The sequence below is a fragment of the Myotis myotis genome, unplaced genomic scaffold, assembly GCF_014108235.1.
Source record: "Myotis myotis isolate mMyoMyo1 unplaced genomic scaffold, mMyoMyo1.p scaffold_m19_p_2, whole genome shotgun sequence".
Classification (NCBI taxonomy): Eukaryota; Metazoa; Chordata; class Mammalia; order Chiroptera; family Vespertilionidae; genus Myotis; species Myotis myotis.
The window spans coordinates 15,317,728-15,338,106 of NW_023416324.1; the positions used below are offsets into that span (position 1 = coordinate 15,317,728).

The 20,379-nt window shown below is 46.7% G+C and overlaps 1 long non-coding RNA gene across 1 annotated transcript; it reads right to left on the bottom strand.

The window, feature by feature from the left end:
- Positions 1-1,483: 1,483 nt before the first annotated feature.
- On the bottom strand, positions 1,484-2,337 carry LOC118677042. Its single transcript, XR_004974306.1, has 2 exons — positions 2,080-2,337; positions 1,484-1,704 (listed from the first exon to the last, which is right to left on the bottom strand). It is a non-coding gene; the product is annotated as an uncharacterized LOC118677042 (long non-coding RNA).
- Positions 2,338-20,379: the final 18,042 nt, after the last annotated feature.

The window sequence follows — 20,379 nt, forward strand, 5'->3', positions numbered from 1 at the left end:
GCTACCGTTGCATCGGTGAGTGTGGTCGGGGAGCCGAACTAGTTCGAAATGAAGGACTCTTTGCTTTTGCATCGGACTGACGGGCTCCCTGGGGGTCCTGGGAACCTTGAAATCTGGGCACAACAGGGGCCTCTTCTCAAGTCAAACTCACCAATTACCTTGAAAATTCCTCCATGCCCTTTTTTGTATATACAACTTTCCTGCCTAGAATACCTTTCACACCTCCTGCTATAGAAATTCTATATCCTCCAAAATTCTATACCAGGAAAGTGGCCTTCAATTAGAGCATTTTGGCATAGTGGTTAAAAGCCAACACTTATGAGATGTAAAGTTTAGACTCTGGGTGATAATGAGGTGTCAGTGTAAGTTCATTAACTGTAACAAATGCACTACTCTTGTGTGGGATGTTGATGGCGGGCAAGGGGGTATATGGAAACTCTCTGCACCTTCTGTTCATAAAATAAAGTCTATTAAAAAAAAAACAAGAAACGGCCTGACTGCTGTGGCTCAGTGGTTGAGAGTTGACCTATGAACCAGGAGGTTTCATTCCAGGTCAGGGCACATGTCTGGGTTGTGGGATCCCTCCCCAGTAGGGGGCCTGCAGGAGGCAGGCAGGCAACTGATTATTGATTCTCTCTCATCATTGATGTTTCTATCTCTCTCTCCTTCTCCCTTCCTCTCTGAAATCAATAAAAAAAATGTATTTTTTTAGAAAGTCAAGGCTTAGAAATTCAGTTCTTAGGTGTGTGACTTTGGACAAGTTACTTAACTTCTCTGAACCTCAATTTCCTCATCTGATAGGAATAATAGTGCCTACCTTCAGAGCAGAGGTTCTCAACCTGTGGGTCACGACCTCTTTGGGGGTCGAACGACCCTTTCACAGGGGTCACCTAAGACGATCGGGAAACACATATATAATTACATATTGTCTTTGTGATTAATCACTATGCTTTAATTATGTTCAATTTGTAACAATGAAAATACATCCTGCATATCAGATATTTACATTGTGATTCATAACAGTAGCAAAATTACAGTTATGAAGTAGCAACGAAAATAACTTTATGGTTGGGGGTCACCACAACAGGAGGAAGTGTATTAGAGGGTCGCGGCATGAGGAAGGTTGAGAACCACTGCTTTAGAGGATTGTGGTTAGAATGTAATGCCGTCATGCATGCAAATGTACTCAGGAGCCGTGGCTGGTGCCGCTCAGTTGGCTGGGTGTTGGGTGTAGTCCACTGCACTGAAAAGTTGCGGATTTGATTCTGGTCAGGGCACATTCCCGGGTTGCAGGCTTGATCCCCGATCCCCAGTAGGGGTGGTGCAAGGAGCAGCCTACCAATGTTTCCCTCTAACGTCGATGTGTGTCTGTCTCTCTGCCTCTCCTTTCCTCTCTCTCTAAAAAATTCTCAGTAAATGCCTAGCATACAGTAAGCCCTCCTTAAACGTTACTTGTTATTTTCACAACGGGGAGGCAAGAATATGAGAGGACTTTCCCTACTTGTTTATTTATTTTGTAGGTGCTTAAAGCTTTTTGGTTGTTGGAGGCCTTGCTGCCTTTGAGAGGGATCATTCCCATCCACACCACGGTGAGCTGGTTGGGGGCGGATGCTGGGATTCCACACGGTCCCACGCGGATTCACAGCGGCCAGAGGATAGTGCGGGGACTGCTCCATCGTCGCCTTAGCAACCTCAACTCCAGTCCTGGACCCGGATAAGATAGCCGCATGGTCTCGGAGAGCGGGTCTTGCCGAGGGCGGTCCACCCCTTGCTCTCCAGAGCCTGGTTCCCCCAGGCCCTGAGGAGCTACGGGGGCCAGGCAGGCGCTGCTCCTGCCCGCCACATGGTGGCGGCAAAGAGCTGAGCTCCACGCCCCAGCTCGGTTGGGCCTCCTGGGCGCTGCTCCCCACCCCTGCCAGGCCAGGTCACCTGCACGCAGGCCGAGAAAACTGCTGGGTCTGAGCTCGCTCCAGCCGGGCCCTGCATTCCCCATTCTAGATCGGACGTTCCCAGATCACGTGACGCTCTCCACCCTACGACCGCTCCCGGGGGCGCCCCGCCCAGCTGCCAGCCGCGTACCTGGCGAGTACCCGGCCTGCCCCTGCTCAGAGTCGGGCTCCGAGCCCTCCGGGCCAAGATAGGCGGCCCGTCCCGCTCCCAACTTCGCCAGCCGGGGAGAAAGGCGGTGGGCGTGAGCTATGCATCCTCCGCTGCCTCCTACGGCTGCACCTTCCCTAACTTCTCTCAACGCCACGACCCTCGCCGCCCCCACGCCTTCCTAACGCGGGCCGGGGGAGGTTGATTAGGGCCAGGATGGCAATGGGGTAGCCCCGTAAACCCCAGAAGTGGACGGAGCACGCGCGGGCACGTGCAGGGGCGGGGCCTTGGAGGGGGCGGGGCCCTGGGCTCGGGTTACCGCGGGCCGAGGAGGTAGGGGAGGCGCGCGCGGGGTGCTGGGAGCGGGAACTGTGCGGAAATCGGGCTGGGCGAGGCGCAGGCCAGGGGGCAGGACCGAGGCCTGCAGGGTGGGGCGGGCACCCGGACGGGGGTTTAGGCAGAGGGGCCAGTTAGACCTGGGAACTGGATGGGCTAGGGCCCTGGGTTGGACTAGGGTTTGGGGCCCAAATGCGAGAAGGGCCGGGGAGGCAGGACCCCGCCCACTTTCTGGGCAGGGTTCTTGGAATCCGCCAGGAAATACTGGGACTTAATCTGGGGACTAGATCTGGAGGCCATGGTTTGTATAGAGACGGCTGGTAGGGCCCCAGTGTGTCATCGCGCTCCTATTCCCCACATTCCAGGAGCTGCTCAGGCTTGTCCCCCAGAGTGTGAGGACTCGGCGGCTCCCTCCTGCCGCGCGCTGCAGGGCGGGTCCCACCCCGAGAGCCCCGCAGGGCTCCGCTGTCTGTCCAGAGCCCTCCCTCATCTTCAGTTTCAGCAAGATTGGGGGAGGGGAGAGTCTCCGGGGCCACAAGCCTCGTCTAGAAAAATCTACAGGCTCCTGTGCCTTTTCCAGCCGCTGCCATCGTGGCTCCAGCAAACCTTACTCCTTAGCGGAGACATTAGAGGGGTCACCGCAGGGAAGGAGGAGGGAGCAACCTCAACGGGCTCCTTTCTGTTGCAGTGTTTGCGAGCGAGGACACGACCTTGAGGGCTGAAGACGGGGTGCGGCTAACCCCTCCCTCCCAAGCTCAGGCTGCATAGATAGACTGAGGTTCGGAGAGTCTTGGAGTCCTAGGCCGCCTGCCGTGCTTGTTCTGCTGACGGGACCTGGGAAACCCTCCCTGCCTGCTTTCCCCCCTTAAAATTTTTCCTTTTACCTAAAAGTAGTTCATGCGTCTTACTAAAAAAGTGAAGCCTTAGCCGAAACCGGTTTGGCTCAGTGGATAGAGCGTTGGCCCGCGGACTGAAAGGTCCCAGGTTCGATTCCGGTCAAGCGCATGTACCTGGGTTGTGGGCACATCTCCAGTGGGAGATGTGCAGGAGGCAGCTGATCGATGTTTCTCTCTCATCGATGTTTCTAACTCTCTATCTCTCTCCCTTCCTCTCTGTAAAAAATCAATAAAATATATTAAAAAAAAAAGTGAAGCCTTAAAAAATAGATTTAAAAAATGAAAAACCCTCATCTTCACTGCTGAGGTAGCTAAGGTGTTGAGTATCCTTCCAGCACATTTTTAGTTTATTTATATACTCAACACTTAAATATACATATAAAAGGGTCACACTATACATTTCATTTTGCAACTTGCTCTACTGTGGACATTTTTCATGTCATTTATAGAAATACCTTATTTTTAACAAGTTTATAATATTCCAGAATATCGGTACCCCAGAATTCATTTAGTCCTCTACTGATAGTTTGTGCCTGTGTTTATAATAATCTTTATGGTGCTTTATTTTAAATTAAGAATATGTGCTTATTTGGAAACATTTGTTAAAATCTTGATAAAGGCAAAAATATTGATAAAGAGAAACTAAAATTCACCATATTCCTATCAACTGAGACAACTCCTTTATTTTGTCAGCTATACTTTATGGAACACTTAGTATATGTCAAATACCAGGCTCAGTCATTCACGGAACAGCAATCTGAGGTTTGGAGAAATATCTCCAATGAGGCTTGCCCAAGGTCACACAACTAGAAAGTGGCAGAGCCAGGACCTGAGACCAACTTTATCTGATTCAAAGCTCTGCTGGCCGCTTGCTGTTAACATTGAGGTGTATTTCCTTCCCATCTTTTTTTCTATGCAACAGGACACAAATACTCACATGTAAATATCCATGGCTTTTCCTGCTTCCCAGACTTAGCTAAGGAGCCTGTAAGGAGAGCAGAGGGAGAGGGATAAACCTAAGCAAAAGAGTGGAGTGGCTGGAGGAATTTCCTCCCAGTCCCACTCAGGAAAAGCTAATGCTTACAGAAGGGAGGGGAGTGAGCTGGCAGAGTCTGGGTGGTCAGGAATTGGGGGAAAAGGAGTTTCGGGAGCTACTCTGATAGCGTGGACCTTTGAGGAAGAAAGAAGATTCAGGAGGATTTTGAAAGGATGTCTTGCTGTGAGGTATGCTGTGTGAAATCCCTTCGCAGTGTCTTCCAGAGACCTTTGTTTCCTGTCAGTGCTTTTTGGAGTTAGATCCATTTTTTGGGGGGGGGAAGAGGGAGCAAGAATAAGACCAGCTTTGCCGAAACCGGTTTGGCTCAGTGGATAGAGCGTCTGCCTGCCGACTGAAAGGTCCCAGGTTCGATTCCGGTCGGGGGCATGTGCCTGGGTTGTGGGCACTTCCCCAGTGGGGGATGTGCAGGAGGCAGCTGATTGATGTTTCTCTCTCATCGATGTTTCTAGCTCTCTGTCTCTCTCTCTTCCTCTCTGTGAAAAATCAATAAAATATATTAAAAAAAAAAAAAAAAAAGACCAGCTTTATTCGGGTTCACATACATTTTGTACAATATTTTTACTTTTACGAAAATGACAGCCTCTCTGCCCTTGCTCACTGGGAACCTTCCACCCAAGATGACCTGCCTTTCCCCAGTCTCTCTCTATTTCCTCCTTCCTCTAAGCTCCACCTCTTACCCCTCCTATTGGCCCGAGGTCTTTGCAAGTATAGCCCAAATTAGGACATGCGATTGGCCTCTCTACTGGTGATCTGGTAGGCCATATTAAGAGGCAATTTTGTTATCACCAGAATCTCTTTGATTACAAGAAACTCTTCTGGTTTGTTGGTTTTCTGAATCTCTTGGTGTCAAGCTGAGGATTGTGCACCAGTTACCAATCCCAGGGGAGGTCTCTAAAACCTTCTAACCCATTACATCTTGTTACCTGAGTCGCCAAGGAAAACACAGGTAGTCAAGCACTGGATGAAACAATACTCCAGCTATTTTCAACCTTTTTCATCTCATGGCACACAAAAACCTAATTACTAAAATTCTGCGGCATACCAAAAAATATATTCTTTGCAGATCTGACAAAAAACGAAAGGTATAATTTTGATTCATTCATACCAGATGGCTATTGTTGTGTTGGCTGTTGTCATTTGTTAATTTGACAATCTAAGGGAAAAGAGGTCAGTGCCTATGACTAAATAGTCAGGTCTTGCATGTTTTAAAAATTCTTGGAGCGCACTAGTTTGCCTGACATAGCACACTGGCTGAAAATCGCTGCTTTACTCACATAGAGAAGAGACAGAGCAAGATCAGCTTCAGGTCCAGCCGGTGTGCTCAGTGGTTGAACCAGGAGGTCACAGTTTTATTTCTAGTTGGAGCAAGCAGGAGGCAGCTGATCGATGATTCTCTCTCATCATTGAGGTTTCTAGCCCTGTCTTCCTCTCCCATCCTCTCTGAAATCAATGATATATATAAGATTAGCTTCTTGGGCATTGGTCCCTCATGGCCAGCAGATCTCTCCTAGTGGCTAACACAGAGAAATTTGCCTATGCTCACCTTTTTCCTGCCACAGTGGAAGGACCAACCTTGTCATCTCCCAGAGAATAAATTGAGCATTGGGGTTGGCCAGATACTGTATGACTGAAGCACATGCTTTAAGCAGAAACAAAAGACTACCCATTGCACCTAAAGGACAAGAAAAGATATTCCCACACAAAGAGTCTAGCACAGGTTGTATGGACTCTTATCTTTTGTTTAGGAAGTGTTACAGGCCCAGGGCCCACTCCTATGCAGCAGTGTGTGTGTGTGGGGGGGGGGGGGGCGGGAGGGGGGCGTCAAAGGACTGTAGACATGAAACTGCCTTCTAGCATGATTCTTGTTTCCCTCTTTGCTTTGCACACTAAAAAGCTTTGAACTTTTCCATTTCTTGATCTCTATTTTTCTCTTCCAATTTTCATAAGTAGTTCCCTTTACCCTTAGAAAATGTTTTATTATGGAAAATTCCAAACATACATAAAAGTAGAGTGAATGTAATCCACTGTCCTGTACCTGTCACCCATCTTCAATAAGTATCAACATCTGCCAATCTTGTTTCATCTACCTCCCCAATTTTCCCTCTGTCTGGAGTATCATAATGCTAATCCCAAACATTTTATCATTTCACCCAAATTATTTCATCATATATCTTTAACAGGGCTTTTTCCAACATAACTATCATACCCAACAAAATTAATAGAGTTCCCAAAAGTCATTTAATACCTAGTTTATGTTCAAATTTCTTTAATAATTTGGTTTGTTCCAACCAGGATTCAAATAAGGTTTACACATTTCATTCAGTTGATATGTCTTCAAGTGCCTTTTAATCTGTGACAGTTCCATCTTTCTTTCTTTATGAAGGCTATTTATTTGTAAAAGAAATCAAAGCACTTTTCCTGTAAAGGTTCCCACATACCAGGAGGTTGGGCTGATGGCTTCCTGGTGGGGTCGTTTACATGTTCTCTGTCCCTTGTATTTCCAGCATACTGAAAGTTAGACCTAGAGGCTTGGTTAGACTCAGGGGTAATATTTTTGGCAAGAACTGGAGGTGGTGCTATGTACTTATTATTACATTACATCTGGAGGCATATAATATTTCATTGAAATGTTTTTACTGATTGATCCATGAGTTCAGGGCTCTTAGCCAGCTTCTCTTCATTATAAAATTCCCCATCAACTTTTTATTGGTTTTTAGCACCCACTAATGATCCATTATTTCAGTAGGTGTTACAAAAATGGTAATTTTCTAATGTCTGTCACTTTTTGCATGCATTCGATGGAATTCTATAAAAAAGAACTTTTCCTCATTCATTATTTGATTTTCCTGAAATAGTTTATACAAGAAAGACAGGATAAATACTTGATTCCTCTCACGTATTTTTATAATTTGCCTGAGCTCCTTTGTGTAACAAGGTGTTAAGGGGGGGGGTGGGGGGCAGGCAGAGCAGTAGAATGGAAAGAGCACAGGTCCTGGATTTAGACAGAATCCTGACTCCATCACTTATTACTTGTGGGCCTCAGTTTCTTTCATTGCAAATTGGGGAAACTGACCCCCAACTTGTCCAGAAGTTGAACAGAATCATTTCCAGGCCTAGATCAAGCAGTTCCTTATACAGGAAGTAAAAGGTATTCATTGTGGGAAATTTATTTATTTACTTATTTTTAAATATATGTCATTGATTTTTTACAGAGAGGAAAGGAGAGGGATAGAGAGTTAGAAACATCGATGAGAGAAACATCGATCAGCTGCCTCCTGCACACCCACTACTGGGGATGTGCCCGCAACCAAGGTACATGCCCTTGACCGGAATCGAACCTGGGACTCTTCAGTCCGCAGGCCAACGTTCTATCCACTGAGCCAAACTGGTTAGGGCCATTGTGGGAAATTTAAAGGATGCAAATAACACAATAAAGGACTTTACACCTTGTAAAAAGCATCTAGCACATGCCTGGCATATAGTAGGTGGTTTTTTTTGTTGTTAATCCTCACCCGAGGATATTTTTTCAATTGATTTTTAGAGAGAGTGGAAGGGAGGGGGAGAGACAAAAACATCAATAGGAGATGTATCTATTGGTTGCCTCCTGCACATACCCCGACCAACGACCAACGCCCAGCATCAAGCCTACACCTAAGGTATGTGCCTTTGACCAGAATCAAACCCGGGACCCTTCAGTCCTTGGCTGCGCTCCAACCACTGAGCAAACTGACTAGGACTGTAGGTGTTTTTGATAATTCCCGTTTGCTCGCAGGCTGCCCTATGTCAGCATCCTCCTGGAGGAGTGCAGATTTCGCCAAGATGACTCCAGCCTCGGCCCAAGAAAACCCTAAGAAGAATGAGAGGGAGCGAGAGGGCGGGAACAGGAGGTGGATTCCTCTGGTCTCATGTCAAGAGCTTATGAGCTGAAGACAGACCTGCCACAAACCTGCAGTGACATCCTGGGAAAGTCACCTAATCTCCCGAGCTACAGTTTCTCACCTGCAAGATGGAGGGTGTCAAGACTAACCTGCCAGCCCTAGCTGGTGTGGCTCAGTGGATAGACCATCGGGGTCCCGGGTTCAATTCTGGTCAAGGGCACGTACCTTGGTTGCAGGCTTGATCATGGGCCCCGGTTGGGGCACCTGCGGGAGGCAACCAATCAATGTATTTCTCTCACATCAATATTTCTCTCTCTCTCTTTCTCTCCTCCTTCTTTCTACTCTCTAAAATTCAATGGAAAATATCCTCAGGTAAGGATTAACAACAAGAAGTCTAAGCTGCCAGAGTTGTTGGGAGGACCACATGGAGTTGTTGGGAGGACGGCGTGAGATGTGAATCTAGAAATGCCCACCTCAGTGACAGCCCATGGGAGGTGCTCAGGAAATGGGAGTTAGCTTGATCTGAGTGAGAATTCACTTTCTGAGCTCCCATCAGATGTAAAGTCACTTACAATTGTCTCCTGTCACTTACGGGCTATGTGAGGCCTGGCTTCGAACCCAGCTTTGTCCTAAAAGTGCTATTGAGTTGGGTAAGCCTCTTCCTCCCTGAGACTTGGATTCCTCCATCTGGGAAAAGGTCAGATTAGGGGTCCAAATCCAAATGCCCTCAGGAGCAAGCAGGTAACAAGTGAGTGAAATGGGTGAGGAGTTGCGACAGTAGGGGTGGTGGGGATATGGTGAGCATGCCTTATCTAAGAGAGGCTGCCACTCCATTGCAAAACAGGAATGTGAGCCCAGGCAAGTTATAGGAAATATTTAGTGACCTGTTACGGACCAAACAAAATAAATGTAAAGCCGGGCTAAGAGCATGGGCACTAAAGTAGGAGTTCATGTGCCAGCTGTACCACTTAATAACTGTGTGTCCTGGAACAAATCACTTGGCCTCTCTGTACCTCACTTTTCTTATCTGTAAAATGGGAGTAATTATTGTACCTACTTCACAGGATTGTTGTGAGGATTAAATGAACAAGGACGGGACTAGGGTGAGAGGTTAATAGAGTGAGGTTAATGAGGGTGCATCTGGGTGCAAAACTTAAGAGGGCACCAAAAAATTCTCAACATTCAAGATGATTAACACTTTCATGTAATATTTTATTTTATTTTTTCATGTAATTTTAAAAAGTGAAAAGTAATGCAAAAAAGGCGGTTCTTTCTCCTGGGAGCCTTACTTTCCCCTTCTCCCCTCCCCGCACCTCCCCATCCCACACATTACCTTTGCCTTTCTCTCTAAGCTCCAAGGGCCCTTCTTCTGCTTTTGTAACCTGTTTCCTGAGCCTATGCAGCCCAGCTGCTAACTTCTACTACCGCCGTAACTTTCTAAATAAACTTTCTCTTATAATTTGAAAAAAAAAGTTATGCATAAGAAATATACACGATGAACAAAAAAAATCAACATTCTGAAGAAAGACAAAATCTGACCTTACACTGACCTGGCCTTAACACCTTCACGCTAGTCCTGGCCCTGTGGAATTCTAGTCCTGGCCCTGTGGAATTCTGTCTATATTTTAAAATGAGATGATACACAAGGAGAACCCCATCCCACCTCCAGGCTTGGAGGTTCAAGGGTAAGAGAGAGAAAGCATTTGACTTTGTTCACTGCCATATCCCCAGCACCTACAATGGTGCCTCACACATGGTGGGATCTTAATATTTGTTGAATGAAGAAAAAAAGAGAGAGAGAGAGAGAGAGAGAGAGAGAGAGATGAAACATGCTGAACCTTAGAACAGTGCCTGACAACAAGTAGGTGCTCAATAAAATAACAATAATTATGAGTGAGAAGATGATGTCTTTGGGTCCTATTCTGTATTTAGGCCAATGGTAAACCCAGTGTATTTGACACACAGATCATTTTTTTAAAAATATATTTTATTGATTTTTTACAGAGAGGAAGGGAGAGAGATAGAGAGTTAGAAACATCGATGAGAGAGAAACATCGATCAGCTGCCTCCCGCACATCCCCCACTGGGGAAGTGCCCGCAACCCAGGTACATGCCCTTGACCGGAATCGAACCTGGGACCTTTCAGTCCGCAGGCCGACGCTCTATCCACTGAGCCAAACCGGTTATGGCGACACACAGATCATTTTTTAATCCCAACATGACAGACTTATCTTCAGTAATAATCATGAAATAAAACAAAATAAAAATCATGGCCCTGGCCAGGTGGCTTAGTTGATTGGAGTATTGTCCTGTATACCTAAAGATTACAGGTTTGATCCCAGCTTTTGGTACATATAAGAGGCAACCGATCAATGTTTCTTTCTCACATCAATGTTTCTCTCTCCCTCCCTCCCTCTCTAAAATAAATTTTTTAAAATATATTTTTATTTATTTCAGAGAGGAAGGGAGAAGGAGAGAGAGAAACATCAATGATGAGAGAGAATCATTGATTGGCTGCCTCCTACTGGGGATCAAGCCCACAACCCAGGCATGTGCCCTTGCTCAGAAAGGAACCAGGAACAAATCAGAAAGGACCCTCAGTCCGCAGGCTGACACTCTATCCAGAGCCGAGCCGGCGGCCAGGGCTATTTATTGATTTTCAGGGAGGAAGGTCAATGTGTTGCTCCACTTGTTTATGCACTCACTGCTTGCTGGCGTATGCGCCCTGACTGGGAATTGAGCCCACAACGTTGGGATGACGCTCTAACCAACTGAGCTACCCGACCAGGGCGCCAATAAAATATTTTAAGTAAAATAAAAATTAGAGTACAAAGGGGAAAAAATAGACTAATACTTTTTATAACTATTTTTTTACAAAAAGGAACACACTCACACACACACGCACACACACACTCACACACTCACTCACTCACTCACACTAAGAAACATTTCCAAAAGAAGCAACTTGACAAGTCCAGAGAATGATTTGCACAGAGAACAACAGAATTGCAGTAACTCAAGTTTTGTTCCTTTGTTTTTACAATCACTGGGCTATCACTGTTGATTTCAGATCTGCTATGTAACTGCAGGAATATGGGGACATGAACACTCCCCAAGTGAGCTTAATGATTCTGACCTGCTGTGAACTCTCCAACTGAAGGCATATATTAGGGCCAATTGTGTGACTGCAGGTTCTCCAAATTAGCTTCCATTTAGAATATGTTTATTAAAGGTTAGGTGATAAAAATGTCCTCATTTGAATCTTACATATCCTATATAATCTATAATAATAAAAGTGTAATATGCTAATTAGACCAGATGTCCTTCCAGATGAAGTCGGGGCTGCGAGGGAAGCCGGTGCCGGCATCTGGGGGGAGGAAGGCCAACTCTTGCATGAATTTCATGCATCGGCCTCTAGTCCTATATAATAAAGAGCTAACATGCTAATTAGACTGGATGGCAGAACGACCTTCTGACCTTCCAGAATGATTTGCCAGAACAACCAGTGGGCCTGCGCTGCCAGGCCAGCCAGGTGGTCCCGGAGCACCCCCCATCTGCAGAAGTGGCGGGAGAGGGGGCTGCGTGGTCCCAGTCTAGGCACTGCGCCTTCCACAGAGGCGGCCACAGGGGAGTGGGTCCAAGCCACAGCCAGACATCCCCCGATGGCTCCCAGGCTGTCAGAGCAAAGTCTGACTGCCAGCTTAGGCCTGATCCCCTAGGGAGTGGGCCTACATTGGCAGGTGGACATCCCCCGAGGGGTCCCAGACTGTGAGAGGGCGCAGGTTGGGCTGAGGAACCCCTGAGTGCACAAATTTTCGTGCACTGGGCCTCTAGTATATTATATTCATAAAACTCACAATAATCCCAGCAACTATTTAGAAGTTAGACCAACAAAAGATCTCTTTAAGAGCATTTTATCACCCACCTTGTTTAGAATTACCAGAGCATGGTGAAAATAAAAAGCAGACCCACTCAGTTTCATTAATGTTTTTAAATTCTCTACTGACAATGCACACCTTATTTCTTGCACATGGAGGATTTGCCACTCTTATCTGATTCAACTCTGCCTCAAGCCACCAGTTTTCTTCCATCTCTGGCTAAGAAAGTCCCAAAGGCCTTTCCAAAGCTGACATTCCCTTACTTTCTAGTCTTGGCTATGCAAGATATTTCAAGGAGTGTGATTCTGGATAAACCAGGTCATTTCTCTAAGTCTCAGTTTCCTCATCTATGAAATGGGAACAACAAACCCAACCCATTCCTTACCCCTTTAAGAGCTCCAGGAGGTAGCATGGAAGAAAACTTTTTATAAAGGAGCCGCACAGGTGGCAGCTAAACAGGTGACAGGCCTTGATGACAAAGGTGATAATATTCCTTTGAACAGCGTACAGAAGTCATTCCTGGATCAAGGATCTGGGAGAGGGGAAGGGGAATCCAGTGGGTGCTGGAATTTGCAAGTCACTAAGTGTGACTTTTTCCTTCTACGAAAAAGGCTAGGTCCTCTTGATTCGGAGGCAGGGGGCTGATCACAATGCCCCCAGCTCCTCTGCTGCTGTACGTTACCCACCTGGATGGAGCACTTCCTTTCCAAGGGAAGGTGGCTCAGGCAGAAGCAGGGTGTGAGGAAATGCTGGTGCCAGCTGGCACTTGTCCTCAGAAGCACCCTGAAATTCACTGATCTGCTTGTTTACTGTCTCCCCAAAGAGAATGTAAGTTCCTAGAGCAGGGGTTGACAAGTTTTTTTTCTAAAGAGCCAGCTAGTAAACATTTTAGGCTTTCCAGACCATATGGTCTCTGTTGCTACTACTCAACTCGGCTGTTGGAGTGTGAAAGCAGCCCTAGACCATACGTAAACGGAGCATGGCTGTGTTCCAATAAAACTTTATTTATGGATACTGAAATTTGAATTTCATATAATTTGCACATCATGAAATAGTCTTCTTTTGATTCCCCCCCAGTCATTTAAAGATGTAAAAACCATTCTTAACTCACAGGCGTACAAAAATAATAGCCTAGATTTGGCCCACAGGCCACAGTTCACACACCCCCTGCCCCCGCCCTGCCCCCCCCCCCCCCCCCCGCCTGTCCCGCCATCCTAGAGAACAGGAACCCTCTCTGTCTATTCCTCTGCTGTATCCCCAGTGCCCAGAATAGTGCCTGGAACATAGCCAGTGTCTATTGATGACCAACTGCTTCTTCTTCTGTCCCTCTACCTGCAATTCCATTCCCTTCTCTTACTGCTACTGTACCCACCTCTATGGCCACCTCCCATCCTCTCTAACCAGTAGCAACAAGCTTCTGCCTCACCTCCAGGCTCCAGGTCGGTGGAGGAGCCCACTGGTCAGTTCTCCAGCAGGCCTGGGACTGTCCCACCTGTGTGCTCCCGTTCCTCCTCACTGCTTCATCTTTGGCTCATTTTTTTAAAAAAATATATTTTATTGATTTTTTACAGAGAGGAAGGGAGATGGATAGAGAGTTAGAAACATCGATGAGAGAGAAACATCGATTAGCTGCCTTCTGCACATCTCCCACTGGGGATGTGCCCGCAACCCAGGTACATGCCCTTGACCGGAATCGAACCCGGGACCCTTCAGTCCGCAGGCCGACGCTCTATCCACTGTCTTTGGCTCATTCTTTTTTTTTTTTTTTTTTTTTTAAAATATATTTTATTGATTTTTTACAGAGAGGAAGGGAGAGAGATAGAGAGCCAGAAACATCGATGAGAGAGAAACATCGATCAGCTGCCTCCTGCACATCTCCCACTGGGGATATGCCCACAACCCAGGTACATGCCCTTGACCGGAATCGAACCCGGGACCTTTCAGTCCGCAGGATTTGGCTCATTCTTTACCAGCCTTGTGACCACAGTCATGGGAGTTCCTTCTCACATCGTCATCTCTCAACAATGGAGACCCTTCCCAGTGAACTCTCCAAGCCCCAGTCTGTAGCCCTCCCCATCCTTTGCAGAGGGAAGAATTTGGAGGGAAGGGAGAGAGCCTATGATTACTACCTACCATTTCTATTGAGCACCAACCATGTACCAGATACCACACAGATATTTGTTTTTGTTTTTTTTTATTGATTTCAGAGAGGAAGGGGGAGAGAGAGAGAGAGGAGAGAGAGAGAGAGAGAGAGAGAGAGAGAGAGGGATCAATGATGAGAGAATCATTGATTGGCTGCCTCCTGCATGCCCCCTACTGGGGGGGATCACGCCCGCAACCCGGGCATGTGCCCTTGGCCAGAATCGAACCTGGGACCATTTCATCCACAGGCTAACTCTCTATCCACTGAGCCAAACCGGATAGGGCACCACACAGATACTTTATTGCCCAATCTCACTTAATGCAGTCGGTCCTCTGTATCAGTGGACTCAACCAACTGTGGATTGAAAACATTTCGGGGGGCGGGGGTCCTAGCCAGCTTTGCTCAGTGGTTAGAGTGTCAGCCTGAGTACTGAAGGGTTGTGGGTTCGATTCTGGTCAAGTGCACATACCTCGGTTGCAGGCTCAATCCACAGCCCTGGTCATGTTTCTCTCTCTCTGTCTCTCCCCCTTCTTTCCACTCTCTCTAAAAATCAATGGAAACAATATCCTTGGGTGAGGATTAACAAAAACAAACAAACAAACAAAAAAGAAATATTTTGGGGGGAAATGTTACATTGTTGCTGAGTGTACCATGTGGTTAGGCCTACCAATGGTTGCACCTGTACTGAATTCCTAAACAATACAGTATGACAACTATTTATATTGTATTAGGTATTATAAGTAATCTAGAAATTAGTTAAAGTACACAGGAGGATGTAAGGTATATGCGAGCACTACCCTATTTTGTCTAAGGGACTTGAGAAGCTGTAGATTTTGGTATCTGTGTGGGTCCTAGAACCAGTCCTCTGCAGATACTAAGAAATGGCTGTGCTCATAACCATCCCTATTTTACAGATTCTCGGAGAGACTAACTAAAATGCTCAGAGTCACACAGCTAGGGAGTGGCAGAGCCAGAATTAGAGCCCAGGTTGGTTATGCTCCATTCACAAGTACTAGTGTATATATTGTGGGCTTGAAATATGTCAGATGTATCCAGGAATACAGCCGTAAACAAAATATGTAAGTCCTGCTTCATGGAACTTAGTTCTCGTGGGAAGAACAAACAACAAACAGGTAAATATATGGTGTGATTGCTGGTAAAGAGGCTTGCCGTGAAAAGATGATAACGTAAGTAATACCATTAACGGGGCACTATTTTAGATAGGGTCGGTCCTTTCTCAAGAGGTGTGAATTTGGGAAGTGAATGAAGTGAGAAAGTGAGCTCTCCTGAGAGTTGGAAAAAAGAATGTTCCAGGTGGAGGGCACAGCAGGAGCAAAAGCCTGAGGTGTGAGGTACCTGGCATGCCCGTGAGCAGCAAGAATGCCTGGTAGCCCAGGGCAGTGCGTGAGTGGTAGGAGAGGAGATGCCAGAAGGAGCAGGGGACCAGGTCCTGCAGGGCTTTGCAGGCTGGCAAAGTCTTTGGCTTTTGTCTGAAGTGTGATGGGGGAGCCACAGGAGGGTTTCAAGCAAGGGAATGCTGTCACCTCCATCCCTCAGACCTGGATGGGGCAAACAAGAGACTCCACCCCCTCGCCTATTTACCACTATCCACTGTCTGTAAACTGAGTACCCCTGCACCCCCTTCTGGGCTCCCCTTGTAGTGAAGTGATTGAGTCTGAGAGAACTGGGTTTCCATCCCAGCTGCAATACTTACTAGCTGTCTGATCATAGGTAATCCCACCCATCTTGGAGCCTCAGTTTTCCATCTGGAAAACGGGAACAATAATTTGTCTTATGATATTGCTGGGATGATTTGCTGAGCTCTTGCTTGTAAAACACTCAGCCCTAGGCAGGTCACATAGTTCTCTCTCAATAAGCCCTCATAGTTAGTGATGATGATTATTATTTAAGTACTTTGCCAAGTTTTGGCACTTGGTAATTACTTGTGAAAGGTAAATACCATTATGATTATTCCCCTCATCTTGTTCCACCTGCTGTCAGAAGACACATGTGCCAAGACCCTCCTCTACATGAAAGATCAAGAGAGAACAGCCAGTTTGGCTCAGTGGATAGAGCATTAGCCTGCAGACTGAAGGGTCCCAGGTTCGACTCCGGTCAAGGGCACATGCCAGGGTTGCGGGCTTGATCGCCAGGAGGGGGCATGCAGGAGGCAGCCGATCAATGATTCTCTCTCATCATTGATGTTTCTATCTCTCTCTCCCTCTCTGAAATCAATAAAAAATATTTAAAAATAATGATGTCAGACCTTTTCCCCAGGAACATGTGCACTTGAACATTATCATAAGCACATGCTCAGACTGCAGTAGAGGGACCCAAAACCCAGCCCTTAGCCACTGTCAGTACATCCCCCTGCTCTGTGCCAGAATGTCTTCAACAGGATACAGAATAATAATCTCATTTTTGTCCAGTAAAGCCCTTTTACACTCATGAGTCACTCATTTAACAAACACCTCAAGTGACTGCCCAGAAGAGCCCATTCTAACCCCATTATTAATAATAATAATAGTTGCCCTAGCCCAGTGGTCGGCAAACTCATTAGTCAACAGAGCCAAATATCAACAGTACAACGATTGAAATTTCTTCTGAGAGCCAAATTTTTTAAACTTAAACTATATAGTTAGGTACATTGTTATTAACTTAATTAGGGTGCTCCTAAGGCTTAGGAAGAGCCACACTCAAGGGGCCAAAGAGCTGCATGTGGCTCGCGAGCCGCAGTTTGCCGACCACGGCCCTAGCCGGTTTTGCTCAGTGGGTAGAGTGTCAGCCTTTGGACTGAAGGGTCCCCGGTTCGATTCTGGCCAGGGCACATGCCTGGGTTGTGGCCTCAATCCCCAGTGTGGGGTGTGTAGGAGGCAGCCAATCAATGATTTCTCTCATCATTGATGTTTCTATCTCTCTTTCCTTCTCCCTTCCACTCTGAAATCAATAAAATAAAAATTAAAAATTAAAAAAAAATAATAGCTAGAAGTTATCAACTACTCAGGGTAGTATTTCAGAGCATGGGGTTAAAATGCCTGGACCTGAGTCCTAGATTTGCAATTTCATAGCTAGGTGATGTTGGACATTTCACTTAGCTCTTCTGAGTTCCTACAATGTGCCAGGTGTCTGGAAAACAATGAAGAGTCAAGAAAACATGACTGCTGCCCTCTGAGAGTTTACCATCTAATTAAAGAGCCAGATGTTAATCAAATCACATAAAAACACATAAAAGTGCAATCTTAAGAAATGCTAAAGAGAAGTATCCATTGCTATGAATGTGTATAACAGGGAGGTAAGGGAAGAAGTGATTGTGAAGCTGGCCTGAGGAAGAGGGAAGACAGTTTCAAGTACAAGGAACAGCATGTGCAAAGGCCCTGTGGTTGTAGCCTAGAAAGAAATAGAGAAAACTGTGAGTTCAGACTTCAGGATCAGCACATTGCAAACTGTGGTTTGGTTTCTATAGCTCTCTATTGAGTGACTGCTATCCCTATAACACTTACGGGCAAGCTGACCTGCCCAAGCTCCAAAGGGGTGCTCTGAACCTCCTTTTCCAGCATGACCCACTGTCTTTCCAATACCCTTGGGAAAGGGGATACAGGAAGTAAAACATGCATAGGAAAGCACTATCACTACTCAGTCCTTAAATTGAGATGGTAGAAAATCCTTTCCTGTGAGAAGGGAAAGAGAGGGCGAGGGGCCCCAGGAAAGGGCCAGACTAAAGCCAAAATCACTCCTGCTTTCCCCTCACTTCCTCCACTCCCACTCATCCATCCTATCTCCCTAGGAGAGTCATTTGCCCTCAATCTCTGTGTCTCTGTGTCTTTTCCTAAATCTAATTTCAATCTGGCTTGCAGCCAGATATTTGGCATCTGTCTGCAATCTGTTCTGAGCCCTGAGTAGGATTACTAGATTCAGCGAATCGAAACAGAACACCCAGTTAAATTTGAACTTCAGATAAACAGTAACTTTTTAGTCCAGTGAGGGTTGGGGCATCACAAACTAGTTGGGGGTATCAATGAACTGGGTGGTACCAACACTAATGGTAAGAATGGCTGCCAACTCTAGTCCTGGCTGCCTCCAGTTTAGATTTTGCTTTTCTCATCAGAGAGGTGTAGAGTGAGTGAACTAGAGAATAAAGTTTGGGCCCAGGGTTGTCTTTCAGCTCTGCCATTTTCCAGCTGTGTAACCTCGAAGATCCCCAGAGAATGAGATGATTGACTTCTCTGTCTGTTTCTTCTTCTGTACACTGGACATAATAACAGGACCAACTGCATAATGATGTGAGGATTAAGTGAGGTTATACAGGTTAAGTGCTTAGAACAGTGCCTAGTCCATAGTAAATGCTATGTTAGTGTTAGCTGTAATTATTTAATCACACCAGACTGAATGTAAACTCCATGAGGGCAGGGGCTTTGTTTTGTTTATTGCTATATCGTCAGCATCTAGAAGTGGGCCTGATTTACAATACATGCTCAGGAAGAGGGCCTGGCATGTAATATGTAGCCATTAATCTTTATTGAATTAAAATGAATTTAGCCCTTAGCATATTCCTGAACGTTTGGGATTATAATTTCCCTTTTACAGATAAGGAAACAGATTTAGAGACATAAAACAAGTTTCCCAATGTTAAGGAGGTAGCAGACCTGGGATTCAAATCCAGATTTGTTGGGTTCCTAAAGCTTTTTTGCTAAAAACTCAATTCACTTCAACAGCTGAGATGCTACCCTGGGAACAAGGAATAAGGAGAGCTCTGGATTTAGGAGAAATTCTCATCCACTTTGATTTTTGAAAATCTTACTCTGTTCTTGGCTTGCTGTGTAACTTCGGGCAAGTCATTCCATCTTTCTGAGGCTGTCGACTAGGTGGTGGAGAGGATTCAAGGAAATCACACTTTGGTGGAGGCTAGTTCATAGAGAGCTTTTTTTCTTTAGAAGGCTTTTTAAAAAAGATTTTTTAAGTTGATTTTTAGAGAGTGAGGGAGAGGGTGATGGGGAGAAGAAGAGAGAGAGAAACATCAGTGTGAGAGCAAAACATCAATTGGCTACTGGCAACCCAGGCATGTGCCCTGATCTGAATTGAACCTGAAACCTTTTGGTGTACAGTATGATGGATGCCCAACCAACTGAGCCACACCAGCCAGGGCCACAGAAGCTTTTGATAAACAATCTTTTCCATCCCCCCCTCCTAAGAACAGTTTTGCAAGTAAATGGCCATTCTTCCCCGACCCATGAACCTGCAAGCTCATCCCTCCACTAGCCCGCATGTGAGTAATTCTCACCACACCTGGACCCCTCACACTTCTTTAGATGGAGGCTGAATCTCGCCAGGGGGAATCCTCCCTGGCCTTTACTCCAAGTGCAGCCCAAGTGTCGGTCCAGGTCCATCCTAGAAGCCTGCTCCGTGTCCTCAGAGGGGGAGCGACTTCAAACCAGCCCAGATGTGGGCCTACAGCTGGAGAGATTCTGGGGAGACTGGGCTTGAAATGAGCCCCTCCCCGCTCCAGTACAGGTTGCGAAAAATGTGTATTGAGAAATCACTCTGGGGCACTGTGGGTTCTGATGGTGGTGATGGTGTTGGAACTTACCTGGAGTTGGATCGCTGAGATCCCCAGGGGATCCAATGTTGACTTCCGGAGGGGGTATCCCTAGGGCCTCCTGAGGGGGGTGGGGGTGCTCATGGGACTTGGGCCCAGGCTCCTTTCCAGCTTCTGCCAGGGTCAGGCCCCGGGCTTTCTGTGTGCGTGTGCGTGGGGAGCGGTGGGGGTGGGAAACAGGAGGGAATCCCCCTGTAAGGCGAAGGAACATCTAGAGATTCTGAACAAGGTGAGTCGGGGAGACAGCCGTGGACCTGGCGGGGCCAGAGCGGGTGCGGGAGGGAGGCTTGTGGGGGTTAGGGGGGTGGGACAAGGTTTGGGAGGGAGGAGCCAGAAGGCTTCTTCCAGGCGGAGCGGAGCGCCAGGCAGGGGCTCGCAGTGGAGGCGGGGCCAGCGCGTCCCGCACGGCCGGGGCGGGGGTCCGCGCCGGGAATGCCGCCCGCGGGGGCGGGGCTTCTTTGGCCCCGCCCCTCGCGCAGGTAGCCAATGGACGCGGCGGCG